This window comes from Hemicordylus capensis, chromosome 4, assembly GCF_027244095.1.
Source record: "Hemicordylus capensis ecotype Gifberg chromosome 4, rHemCap1.1.pri, whole genome shotgun sequence".
NCBI classification, from domain to species: domain Eukaryota; kingdom Metazoa; phylum Chordata; class Lepidosauria; order Squamata; family Cordylidae; genus Hemicordylus; species Hemicordylus capensis.
Window position 1 is genome coordinate 258,143,486 of NC_069660.1, and position 13,266 is coordinate 258,156,751.

Below are 13,266 nucleotides of genomic sequence, written 5' to 3' on the forward strand. Positions count from 1 at the left end.
AGGAGGGTGGGCTTATTGTTCAGAATATTACTTCCACCCCACCCCCACCTGCTGCTTATTGGTTCCAGGAACGCTTATAAGATATGGACACCCTATATAGATATAGAGATATGGAAACATATGTTTGTATAAACATTCTGCTGTGTGATATACAATTCAGCTGCATATTTCCCCTCACAGTAATGGGATTACAATCTAGGCTGGGCTTCCCTGGAATCCCAGTGCTCAGGCAACTATCCCCCACAATGCATAGGCTCTGTCACCCTGTTTCATTTTACCTTCTTGATGGCCCAACAATCTGTACATTGCCTAGAGATTTCTATATCAGGCGGTATAGAAATTTAAATCAATCAATCAGAACTATGGTTTTTAAGACAATGCACCCCCTGAATACTACCACAAGATGGCAGTGGTGTGCTAACCATATCCTGTGTTGATTATTGGTAATATAGGAAGCCCTCCAATATCATAGGGATTATGGTCCAGGAAAGTCCCATAAATTTGTGATATTGGAGTGCTTATTTATTTATTTATTTATTTATTTTATATACCACCCTTCCAAAATGGCTCAGGGCACTTTACAACAGAATAAAACCAATTAAAACCAGTTAACAATTAAAACCAATTAAACATTCAAACAGTTAAAAACCCTGGGAAACCAGGGCAAACATTTAAAACAATTTAAAGCAGTTTACAACAGCTTAAAAACCCTGGAAGGCCAGACCAAACAGATAGGTTTTAAGGGCTCTCCTGAAAGACAGTAATGAACTCAAATTATGGATTTCTGCTGGGAGTGCATTCCATAGCCCAGGAGCAGCTACAGAGAAGACCCGTCTCTGAGTCGCCACCAGACGAACCAGTGGTAACTGGAGATGGACCTCCTCAGATGACCTTAACGTGCGGTGGGAATCATGCAGAAGAAGAAGCTTAACCTAACACGCACGTACACACACACACAATTGGGTTAGGTTCCACACTCAGAGTGGCACAAGTGGCTGGGATGCTTAAAGAGTGTCCCAGTCACTCATGCCACCTCTATAAGCATCCCCACATGCCAGCTCGGAAGCGGGGAAAGTGGCCGTTTAAACTGTAAATGTCCCTGCCCATCAGCTGATGGGCAAGGAGATTTAAAGTTTAAATGGCCTCCCCTGACCCCCTTCTCAGCTGGCATGCTGGGAAGCTTGAGTGGCCAGGACAATTTAGTTATGGGTGGAGGGTAGACTCACGGAAAAGTGAAACTGCCCCCTGAAATAACGAAATTGGTCTGAAGGCAGTTGGCCTGCAAATAGCTGCAACCACTGGAGTTGAACATGTGAATATCAAGGGCCACCTGTATATTTAATCTGCAATATCAAGTACCAGGGTGGTGGGGGGAGGTCTACAGCAAATGTCTGAGCACCCTGACTATTCTGGAGAGAAGTGGCTGTTCTGTACCTTAGATCTTCAGTTAAGGCTCATTCAGCAAAAGGATACTCTTCTTCAAGGAAGGTCCACAGAGCACTCCTTGATAGGGATGTGCAAAAAATTTCGGGCACAGAACGATCTGTGCCTGAAATGAACAATTTCGGGTGATTCGGGGCCGAACCGAATCACCCCCGATGTCCCCCGATATTTTTTGGGCACGAGCCGAATCACCCGAATTTCGGGCATGAAAAATTCGGGTGATTTGGTTCACGGTTGATTTTTGGTGAATTTTTAAAGTTTTAGTGACTTTGGGGCAGTTCGGGGGCATAGCATGGGATCTGGGCAAAAGGAGTGGGGTGGGGTGGTAGTGCCTAATGGGTGCAGGCTACCACCCCAATTTCAGGGGGATTGGGCCAAGGGCTGATTTTTGGTAAATTTCTGAAAATTTCATGTCTTTGGGGCAGATTGGGGCATATTGGGGCAGAAAGTGGGGCCTGGGGCAGAATAGTGGGGTGGGGTGGTAGGGCCTAATGGGTGGAGGCTACCACCCCAATTTCAGGGGGTTTGGACAAAGGGCTGATTTTTTGAGAATTTTTGAAGTTTTAGTGACTTTGGGGCAGTTTGGGGGCAGAAAGTGGATCTGCCCCAAAATAGTGGTGAGGGATGGTAGTGCCTAATGGGTGGAGACTACCACCCCCATTTCAGGGGGACTGGGCAGAGGGCTGATTTTTTGAGAATTTTTGAAGTTTGGGTGTCTTTGGGGCAGATTGGGGGCAGAAAGTGGATCTGCCCCAAAGGAGTGGGGTGGGCTGGTAGATAGTGCCTAATGGCTGGAGGCTACCACCCATCCCCAATTTAAGAGTGATTGGGCAGAGGGGGGAATTTTGGTGAATTTATTTTTATGAGGTTTGTCTTCATAAGGTGAAGTGTGCTAAACTGATTACTTCCTTGTATTATTCATAGTAAAGGGAAGTGTGAAAAAGTGAAAGTGGGGTCATGAGAGTTGTTTAATTGAAAAAAATCTCATTTGCTATGATAGAATGAGAATTCACACCTCAGAAGTTTTTTGAGATCCACTTTCTGCCCCCAATCTGCCCCAAAGACACCCAAACTTCAAAAATTCTCAAAAAATCAGCCCTCTGCCCAGTCCCCCTGAAATGGGGGTGGTAGTCTCCACCCATTAGGCACTACCATCCCTCACCACTATTTTGGGGCAGATCCACTTTCTGCCCCCAAACTGCCCCAAAGTCACTAAAACTTCAAAAATTCTCAAAAAATCAGCCCTTTGTCCAAACCCCCTGAAATTGGGGTGGTAGCCTCCACCCATTAGGCCCTACCACCCCACCCCACTATTCTGCCCCAGGCCCCACTTTCTGCCCCAATATGCCCCAATCTGCCCCAAAGACATGAAATTTTCAGAAATTTACCAAAAATCAGCCCTTGGCCCAATCCCCCTGAAATTGGGGTGGTAGCCTGCACCCATTAGGCACTACCACCCACCCCACTCCTTTTGCCCAGATCCCATGCTATGCCCCCGAACTGCCCCAAAGTCACTAAAACTTTAAAAATTCACCAAAAATCAGGATTTTGCCCAATCCCCCTGAAATTGGGGTGGTAGACTCTACCCATTGGGCACTACCACCCCACCCCAAAATTTTGCCCCTGGGCCCCTTTTTACCCCCCGAATAGATTCAGATTCAGATTCGGATTAAATCCGAATCCGAACCGAATCAAGGGTGATTCGGGTGACCCAGATTCGGGCACAAAACAGAACAGGGGTGATTCGGTTCGGGTCCGAGCCGAATCACCCGAAATCCCGAATTGCACACCCCTACTCCTTGATGCTGGGCATTTGCTCAGATGTGACGCGCTGACAATGCAAGGCTCCACAGGCTAACTGTCACCATCTCTTTTGGGCCAGGGGAGTTATTTTTCCAGTTTGGAAGGAAAGAAAGGATGAACTGAGTAAGTTCATTGCGTTATATTGAGGTCATTCACGCAATTGAAAACTTTGTTCTACCCAGATTTGGGAGCTCTGTGCGCTCCCATTTTTGGGTTGTGTGGAAGCAAGTCAGGAGGAAAACCTGGGTAGAGATTATTGTGTGGAAGCACAGTAGGAGGAAAAACTACCCAGGTTTTCCTCTTACCTGGCTTCCACACAACCAAAAACTGGGAGTACACACAGCTCCCAAACCTGGGTAAAACATAGTTTTTGACTGTGTGAATGACCTCATTATTTCGCTATACCATCTGTTGGCATTATTGAAGTTAAAATGTATAAGAATTTCTAGTAAGCTATGATTGATAAATAAAAATACTTTCTTGCCCAAGGTTGCATGTGGAGGGGCTAAGCACACACAGAGAAGCCTCTTCTTTAAGAGCAAGAAGCATCCTGGATGGATCAGAGAGAACTGGGACTGCATCACATGTGTGTTCAGCCTCCATGGTCATTCAGGCCCAAATCAGACATTTTATATTAAAAAGATGGAAAAGCAAACAATGGCTCCATGATGCTGCAAGCATGCAAATCTTACTGATCGAGTTGTACATCAGGGAAGCTCTGCTCCATTGCAACGTTGCACAGATGAAGTACTCATTTCCAGTGGACACAACTGCACAATTGCATTTACACAGTTTTTATGCTGAAGCTTCGCTGGTGTGCAGCTCCATCAATAGAGTTTATGCACAGCAGCACAGGCAGTGCTCCAACCACCCACATTGCATTGTACTTTATGTGAGTCAGTGTATTTAAAGTTACATCCCTTCTGGTCCTGGTGCTCCTAAATTCACTGCTGTTTCCAAAGCCCAGATTGCTATGATACCCATGAGCACACTTTACTAATTCCACCTGGAGCCTTTTCAAACAGAATGAGAGCCTCCAGCCACCACAACTCATGTGTTTGTAATTATGGGGTGTGTGATTTTTTTTTTCTCTTTCAGAAAGATCAGTGCTGTTTTTGATTTGATTTCTCTGTTTTATTTTAATTCCCTGAAATTGTTTTTCAGTCTGGCTTGTGATTTGGTTATAAAGCCAAGACAACTTCAGTTGCCTAGTGACCAATCATCATCTGGAGGCAGTGAAAATGTTTCCCTGTTGATCTTCATTGACCTTTCAATAGTGTTGGACACTGTTTCCTCTCATACATTCTGGCCAATGTGTGAAAGGTTAATGGGAGTATCCTGAGCAGCCACCCCACCATGCTGACATGCTCCATAGCCCTGCTCCCTGGGTTTCCCCACATTTAGCATTTGTCTGCAGAAGCAATTGCTGAATAGAGGAAGAGTTTTTCAGGCTGATAAATTGGGGGCTCTTTTGCAGGGTTCACAAAAAACCTCAAACATGTGTGGGGAACTTACCACTGAGAGGGCAGCAGCAGCACACCTCTCTCTCTCTCTCTCTCAGAACTTTTTAAATGTATCATCCATGGAGCTTCTCTCAAATGGCTGCCACAATTTCCCCCCACAATGCCTCCGAAACTGCAGTGTTTATAGGGCATAATGGGAAAATTGGTAGGGCCACAAGCTGGCCATTAGGAGGAGCTCCTCCCCCTATAAATTTTAAAGAATTTATAGGGGGAGATAATCTAAGTAAAAGAACCCCAATTTGGAGGGATTTTGCCCCTTAAAATCATCCCTGTTTTGGGAGGAGTGGGTGTCACACACGCACACACACATTTTGAGCTGAAAGTTTTCACTAGCAAAATTTTGTTCCCACACTAGCAGAAGCCCTCTAGACATTTTTGGAAAAAAAGAATGACATCCTTGTGCAATTTGCCCAAAGTGAAGTCATGCTCCTGGCATATCAGTCACTCCCCCTCCTGCACCACCCACAGTTACAGTGTTCAGCTGAATAGCTGGAAACTGCAAGTGAGATGATAGGTGTTCTATGATGGGCATCATGGTGTTTGCCCCTTCAGATAAATATCATAACCATAAACAGTGTGGAAGGGGAGTGAGTGGTATACTGGGGTGGGACTTGGGATGGTGTAGATGAGTATGCTGTCTTCTTTCTGGATTTTTTTTAATGACTGGAGAGGGCTTGAGAGAGGTCTCAAAACAGGATTTCCAGCAGTCACACCCTGACACTATTTCCTGGGACAGTTTTCAGGGTTATTTGCCTTTTCTTTGTCGTAGCCAATCAAATGATGGCTACAGAAAGTATGAATGCTCAATAGCCAAGACAGACCAGGTAATCTGAAGAAGGGTCTGGATTGTTATATGGAACTGTCATTTCTGGCTTTGTTCCTCAGTCTGAACAACTTCTCTTTACAAGCAGTAACAAAGACTGCCCTGTCTCCTCCCTCCCTCTCTCCTCTAGACTGCTGTCTCCAGGAAATTGTTCATCTGATTCACCCTGACTGTCTTCCTCCTTTCTCCACTCCCAGAACTCTGTTAACTGAATTGGACCTCAGCATCTGCCTTCTCTGGACTGCCTTCCTCACCACCTCTTACCTGCCTTCCTCTGACCCCTCAGGTCCTTGTCTGCCTGCTCTGGAACTTAAACTAAACTTGCTGCTGCCTGCCTCCAAATCCAGCTGAAGCCTGACATGTATCCTGGGAAGATTTGGGGGGAAGGACCTATATCTGGCTGAAGCATTTAATAAAAAAGCCTTTGATCTCAGAGGAAGTAAGAATAAATATTTTATGGTAAGTATTGTAATTAGCAATAATAATTAATAGACAGTACCCAGACATCTTCCATTTGTGGAAATATGTTCTACTTGCACAAGTGGGGGAGGGGCCAGAAATGTGAAGGCCTGAGGGGAAACTGGAAAAAATGGTTCCCCCCTTTTTTTCTTGAAGAACCCCCCCCCCCGTTTTTTCTAGAAAAAAGGGGAAAGCAGGTTTTCCCCCCTGGTTTTCCCCCAGGCCTTCATATCTCTATTCCCTACTTTTCTCTATTGCCTGCTCTGCTCCCCCAAATATACCCCTGAGAGTTGGAGGACCCTCGGAGAGGATTTGGGCAGGCTAGAGGGAGCTATAGAGAGACTGGAGAAAACTGCCTCCCCCAGCACATGTGCTGTGTATGTCCACAAATGGAAGACTATTCTGGATGCTGCCCATTGTTGGTATTGTCATTACGATGTGTCTAGATTACTTTTAATGTGCATAATGCATAATTCTTAGAAAGTTTTGAAAGGAGATCAGAAAAATTCATTATGGACTGGTTAGTTCCTTCTTTTTAGTCCTGTTAGACCCTCCATGTTCAGAGGAAGAATGCCACTGAATTCCAGTGGCTGGGGAACACTAGCAGGACATGGTTGTGGCCAGTCAGTCGATTACGGTCTTTGACCAATACCAGAACATCTAAAGCAAATATCTAATTTGTCCATATTAATAACATAAATGTCTATATTAATAACATAATTGTACATTGGATCTAACCATTAATGAACAGAGTGCGTCGAACCCATATTGCAGAACAACAGAATTTTGCAACTGCCTGTGTGATTGACCAGTTCACATCTATTAGCAAATATTTGATGTGAAATTTGTCCTATCGTCCTGGCAGTTTATGTAAAACAGGGTCAATTAACCTTCACTTAAGACCTATGTAAAAGACACACTGCATGAGCACATGTGCAACCAACTGATCAATTGGAATTCTGCTATATTTACTGGCCAATAGTTCTGAAGGGAGGGCATTCATACGGACCCCTGAGAAGGCCCATCTATGTTTAGGGAAGGGAAGGAGGAATAGATAATCTGCTGGGTGAGTTCTCATCACACCACTAAGCAGGCAGAAAGTCCTAGATGTCCTTGATGGGTCATTCTGAAACTCAATATTACGGATCCTTTATTTGATAAGTTCTTTGGCCCTGTCCAATCCAACAGAGAGGGTTGCCTCATGTGAAACAGATACGGAGTTTCCTAACACATTTCTCCCATCAACTTGAGCAGTGCCTAGCCAATAATAATAAGGGAAGGAGGCCAGAGGGCTGGTTGATTCTTGCCCAGTTTATTAGTATTAGATACCAAGCTCTGGTCTCTATCAAGATAACACCCAATTCCAGTCTCAGAGTGGCATTATAAATACATTTGGGGGTCAGAAATAATGTTCTTAAGAACCTGGCTTGGACCTGCTCCGTGAGGGTATAATTAGCATAGGGTCCTAGCTGTGCCCCATATAACATTTGAGCCATTGACTTCATCTTAAATAAGTTAATGGCGGCTGGAATGAACATCCTTCCTTGCCGCCTGTGGAAATTGAGAGCTGCTGATGCACTTCTCTGTGCTTGAGCAGCAGCATATCTGATCTGGGCAGTCTTCCTCCCAGATTCCTGAAATACCACCCCCAAATACTTAAAACATTTAACCTGCTCTATATCATGATTGTCAATCCTCCATTTATATTTTTTTTTCCTCTTGGAGAAGACTAAGGTTTTCATTTTCTGATCATTGATGTCCAATCGCTCTTCCTTGCAATAGAGGGCTAAGGCCTTAAGAGCTCTTCTCATCTCTTGTGACTGGGACAAAAATGACCATGTCATCTGCATATAAAAGTACAGGAAGCCATCTGTCTGCCAACTTTGGGACTTGTATCTAAGCCCTGCAGGCACTTGATTAAAGTGTTTACATAGATATTGAACAATAAAGGGGCCAAAATACAACCCTGTTTGATCACCCCTAGATGTCATTATAGGCCTAGATAACTGGCCCTGCCAGTTACATCTTGCTCTAAGACACATATTGTTGTACAGTTTGATCTGCAGCAGCAAAATCCTCTTATCAATCGAGGTGCTATGGAGCCTGAAACATAGGCATACTCTGGAGATTGAATTGAATGCTGCTTTAAAGTCTATGGATGCAGCAAATAAGGTAGATTTGGGGGATCTTGTGTGTTTCTCAACTAAATATTGTATGACCAGACAGTGGTCAGTTGTTGAACACCCTGGTATAAAACCTGCCTGCTCATCTTCCAGAAATTGCTCCTGCTCCAACCAGTCCACAGGTTTCTGATTTAATGGCCTAGCATACAGTTTGCTAATAATATTAAGTAGGCTTATGGGTCTGAAATTAGATGGAACATTTCTATTACCCTTTCTGAAGATAGGTACCACAATTGCCAGACCCCAGTCTTCTGGAGAGTAGCAGTATGTATGTCTTGGTAGAAATCTGAACATAGGGCTCCCTAGGTCTGTGTACACCAGTGTCCATTGGATCACACTGTTAAGATGTACCATACTATTTTATTCTTTAATTTTTGCTCAAAAGATGGATTTTGAAATAGCTCTCATGTCTTTTTCCTTGATTATGCTCCTTCTTTCTTATCAGCATTCTGATAAGTCAATTAATGTTGCTGAGTTTTTTGCAGGAGCTTGTAAAATTTGCTGATTGTGTGTTAATAATGACTGCAGTCACCTATACGCTGGCTAACTTGATAGTATATAAATTAGAGTGTTGTTATATGTTTTGTATGCACAATTTCTTGCTCTGCTATTATTATCATTGTTACTATATACAGGTGGCCCCCGTTACCTGTGGTCCCAGCACCCGCAGTTTGCATATCTGCAGTTGGGTACTAGAGACCCATTTTCTTTATTTTTGGGGTGAAAATAGGTTTATTTTGGCTATCCGCAGTTCTTGAGTGGCCAGAAATGAGTTCTGATGTCATTTCCTGCTGCCATTTTGTAGTGCTGAGCCAACCCTAAAAAAGGAACAAAAACGAGGATTTGGAGGTTTGAGGGGCTTTGCTGGAGAGCAAGGTTATTCCTGCTCCCCCTGCTTTTTTCTGTGATTTTATGCACACTTCTATGTACTTAGGAAGCTAACCCCTGCCCCCACATCACCATAGGGTTAAGGTTTCTTTAGCTGCAGTTCCATTATCCATGGAAATTGGCGGGAACAGAACCCCCACAAATAACAAGGGCCACCTGTAGTGATTATTCACTATATGAAGTTGGCCTTCGAGCATAATAAAGATTTGATTTGATTATTATTCCTTGATTTTTGTGAAAAATGTTAAGGCAGGAGTCCTCTCTTAAGAATGCTTGCTGGCACAACCTACAAAGAAAACTTCTGGTTGGCATAGTGATCAGCAAGATACCATATATAACTTTAGAGGGGATTTTGTTACATTTCTACAGCAATTATTACTGGAGCAATGCCCAAACATAGCGAGCCAATTACTAACGAAACCTTATCCAAGGGGTCATCACTAGTTTTAGATAATGGTTATATATATATTAACTACTTGCTGAGTTTAAAGACAGAGTTGGCACTGAGAGAAAGGCAGAAAGAAAAGTGCTCTAATGAATTTAGAACAGTTGTGACTCAAGAAACAGAATATGGACACGCTTGTCTAATGAACTTTCATGCCAATAGCAAAGGAAGGAATCGCAGTGCTATTGTCATTAAGAACAGAGCCAGACTGAACATTCTAAACATGTTTTACTTGTTGCCATAGATTCCTGATACAGAAAGAAACCCTGATCTAGCACAGTGGGGATAATTCACTTTGCACCATCAAACATTCCTGCGTGAGTAGTTGGAGATCCGGATGAGAAGAGGTTGCTAAAAGCCCCACACTCCCATGGAGCTCAGAATTAGCATTAGTTTCATGATGATGAATTAATGCTCCTCAGGCATCTTCATAGATGGTGAACAATGCACAATTGACGAAGATCGCACAGCAAGCTATAGAAAATGATATGAAACAAGAGCTTAATTTCTGGATGTAACCCAGGGTAAGGCCACATTCTAAGCCAGACTTAACTCAGGGCTGTCCAGGGATGGAGGGAAATGGGACAATCTGCACTGGGACCCCACAAAACAAGGTCCCCCTGCCTTGGCTCCTATGCATACCATTAATCTCCGCCACAGCCCTGCCACATTGTTCAACATAATTCTTTAAAGTTTTGTTTAAAGAAACTTTTATTTAAAGTTTCACTGTAAAAAGAGAGAGAGAATAGTTCAGTAGATGACACTGAATTTCAAAATGTAGACCCTGACCCAACCAAGATAAACTGGGCAAGGAAGAGCTGCATGTGAGAATTCTCACATGTGGACAATTTGTGCAAAAAATCTTACAAATGGCCCTCCAACCTTGTACACACATGCATGAATCCTTTAGAGGAACCCCAAAATCACATCTTCTCTGGGAGCCATAAATCCCCTGGGTGGCCCCTGCTTAAACTTAAACAGAGCTGAACAAAGTCACAGTTCCGAGCACTTTACCTTTGTTCTATAATAGGATAACATCTGTTTTCTGTTGATCAGCTAATAAAATTTCCAAAACCCTTGTAATTGGCTCCAACTTACCTCTAACCTCCTTGGGCCTCTGATATGAAGACAAATTCAGAGTCTTTCCATATTCATTGTCTTTTCATCAGGTTCTTTCACCTTTACATCAACAGAAATGCACAACCCCCCACATTTATTCCTCATGTACAATTTGTTCATACTGCCTTTACTGGCAGTAATGTACATGGCCTTTAGAAGGAGGGCCACAATATACCCCTTCAGACATTGGCCGCATTTACATGCAACATGGAACTGCAGGTCCAATGGATCTGCGGCTCCTTCCCCCGCCTCCCCCCACTCTGCCATCCGTATTTGGATATTCAGAAGAGCAGCATTCTCTCTGCAGTTGGCCAGAATGCAGAGAGATGGGGGAGCTGGCTGTGCAGGCTTCCTTCATGCTTGAAGGACAGCTCTCACAGCCAATCAGTAAGGGAGAGAGGGAGGAACTTCCTCCCTCAGCTCCAGTCCAGTCAAATGCAGCCTCCATTGCTGCATTTGGATGAAAAGGAAGCACACTGACCCTCAGTTTGGAGCAGTGAAACTCACTATAAACTGAGGATTCAAATTGGAGTCTTGTCAGTGCAAACTCAAGTTTCACTATGGATGGGACCAGAGTTGGCTGGGTTCAGATGTAATGGTAAGGAAACCATTACAGGTCCCTCCAACTCCAGTTTTTCATTATGTGCGAATGCTGCCTCTGTGATTCTATAGCTGCTTTTTGTTCTTCAAGAGGCTCTCATTCAATTTTTTTCTTTAAAAGATGGATTCTTATTTTCTAGCTCTGGAACAATGAAATCAAGGGGTCAAGAAGAGACAAGCTTTTGAGAGTACTAGAATGTTGGGAAGCTTAGTCCACAATGCCGTGTACTTGTATTTAAGACAACTTTGGTGCTCAACCACAGAACTCACTTAAATCAAAGTGATTCAGTTTACTTCTGTAATATAAATTTAATTCATTATTGATGCTTCAGTCCACTAGGAATAGATATACTCCACTCTTGAATGAGTGCCACTCTTACCTATTCTTTTCATGTTCTTCAAGTGCTAAAAGCTATATTTCAGATGTATTTTTATTCAAAGCACATTCACAAAAATGAACATAGGAACATAGGAAGCTGCCATATACTGAGTCAGACCATAGGTCCATCAACAGCTTCTCCAAGGTTGCAGGCAGGAATCTCTCCCATTAAGGTTTTATTTCAGAGAGCTTTGTTATGGTGGCTGAATGAGTGCTATCCTAGAGAAAGGATTAAAGAGGAATCGTACATGGAAGTAATGCTTTACATGTATTGGCCCTAATAGACATGGATCAAAAAACATACACACCACTTATATGCCATTAATATTGTGACGTTAGGAAAATCTGGCGAGTATAGTCCCAAGTGCATTATTCAGTATTGTCAGGTCTCAATTCGATGATGCTTTATTAATGTATCTTATAACCTGGTGAGAAGCAGCCATCCTTGCTTATTCTGATGTAATCAGATACACTTAGTAATAATATGCATTCATGGCACTTGCCAACGCTACAGTCCTAAACCACATAACTGGTTATGTGGAATAAGTGGTTATGTGGAACTGGAAATAAAAACTTTCCTGTGTCCTTACAGTTGTATAAAAGAAAAAAAATGAGGGCCAAAGGAAATGACCAGTCTCTTTTTCCCCTTACTGAAATGACTGAATACATGGTCAGGTATTGTCTATTAAAAATTAATTTTTAAAACTGTATTGAATTATAGACTTAATTTTCTTTGAGTGTTGCCACTTTGAGTGTGCCACTTCAAAATTAAAATTGGGAAGAAATCCAGGAACAGCCAAGCAACATACAGAAGGGGTCTATCAGAGATCCAGTGCTGAGATCACAATGTCTGGGTCATACGTCCACAATGGGTAAGAAGCAGCTATAGAAAAGGAAAGCAGGAGGTAATTCAACAAGCAAACAACTGAAAGTATGACTGAAGTACAGGTGGCTTCATGGTGTTGAGAAAATGGGAACAAATGTTTAGGATCCTGCTCTACCTTTCTTTCCACGTCCTTTGCCTGTAGCTGCTTAGAAGAATGTTGTCATAGCCCAGATCACAAGTGATAGCCAGATTCTGGATGGAGGGAAGAGCCAGACAAGTCATCAGCACCAACACCAGCTGCTGAAATTCAGGACCTATGTTCTGGCAACAATAAATATATCATAATAAATAAAACATAAGTTAGTTGACCTATTTAACTGTTTTAAATTATTGTAATGTTTTAACTGTGGTTTGGCTATGTTTTTTTAATGGTGGTACATATTATGTATAGCAATATGCAGTGGCATAAAAACCTGCCAGTGGTGGTGGTGTAACCTTTCAAGGCAGAGAAAGGCATGCCCAGCGAGGCCAGAAACCCAGTGCTGGCTGAAGTGCCTCGCGAATGGGACTGAATGGTCCTGAATGTTTATGTTAACTCCAAATCATACAATTTAGAGTTAACTAACAATTAAGTGTCATTGGTGCTGTGCAAACCACATTCACCTTAATATCTTGTCTTTCCAAGATTCTCTGGGTTCGCCATGTAAATCTGTTAGTGTAAATCTATCAGTAATGAATGGTATTTTGAGTACCGGCAAGGCCTTAATGAATCTAG

The 13,266-nt window shown here is 42.9% G+C and overlaps 1 long non-coding RNA gene across 1 annotated transcript; it reads left to right on the forward strand.

Moving 5' to 3' along the window:
• The first annotated feature begins 5,836 nt into the window (after positions 1-5,836).
• Positions 5,837-12,786, forward strand: LOC128325252 (uncharacterized). The gene is made up of 3 exons (XR_008307331.1): positions 5,837-6,051; positions 9,812-10,091; positions 12,694-12,786. It is a non-coding gene; the product is annotated as an uncharacterized LOC128325252 (long non-coding RNA).
• The last annotated feature ends 480 nt before the right edge of the window (positions 12,787-13,266 follow it).